The sequence below is a fragment of the Penaeus monodon genome, chromosome 28 (genome assembly GCF_015228065.2).
Source record: "Penaeus monodon isolate SGIC_2016 chromosome 28, NSTDA_Pmon_1, whole genome shotgun sequence".
NCBI classification, from domain to species: Eukaryota; Metazoa; Arthropoda; class Malacostraca; order Decapoda; family Penaeidae; genus Penaeus; species Penaeus monodon.
Genome location: NC_051413.1, coordinates 6,815,064 through 6,815,837, shown reverse-complemented (window position 1 = coordinate 6,815,837; position 774 = coordinate 6,815,064).

Below are 774 nucleotides of genomic sequence, written 5' to 3'. Positions count from 1 at the left end.
GCACACACACACAAACTGTAGATCTGTTATAAAATTATTTATAAATAGATAAATTGCTCTATACAAAAATTATAATATGACCATTGCATATCTATAAATCACACATAAATTTTTGGTGAACTATTTCTGAATCATGATGCTAACATGAAATGAAAAAGATGTTATATCATGATGACATGATATTTGTTTTGTTATTTCTTTAGTTGTCTTATGTTTTGAGTCTGTAGCCATACTAGGGTCTACAAGGACTAAAATAACAATACAGTCAGTAATGCTAACAAACCAACAACTAACATTATTATGGGAAAATGAAATTAAATCTAACAGTAAGATAAAAATAGGAAGACACAAGATATAATGAACAGTAACAACAATATCAGAAATTCTGGCTGTGACTTGCATCTGCTATTAAAAATTTCCAACAACAAGGGGACAGGTGCCACAGCTATTTAAGGAATTAAAAATAACAATCACCAATTGAGTGAGACTAGAGGTTACACCTAGCTGCATATATAAACAAGACAATCACACAATAAATTTAATGAAATCTGAGGAATTTCACTTATTCAGGATTAATTCTCAATAACTCTAAGGTTGCAAACATCTGCATAAGGATGAAGAACTGTTGCAAAAGACTTACAATACACTGTTGATTAGGAAACGATTTGTGTTATAAAAAATACAAAATAAAATGTGGCATCTATTGATCCTAAACTTAAATTACCTTAATATAAAATTTATCACCATAGCTGTTCTTATTTACTAATTGCATTG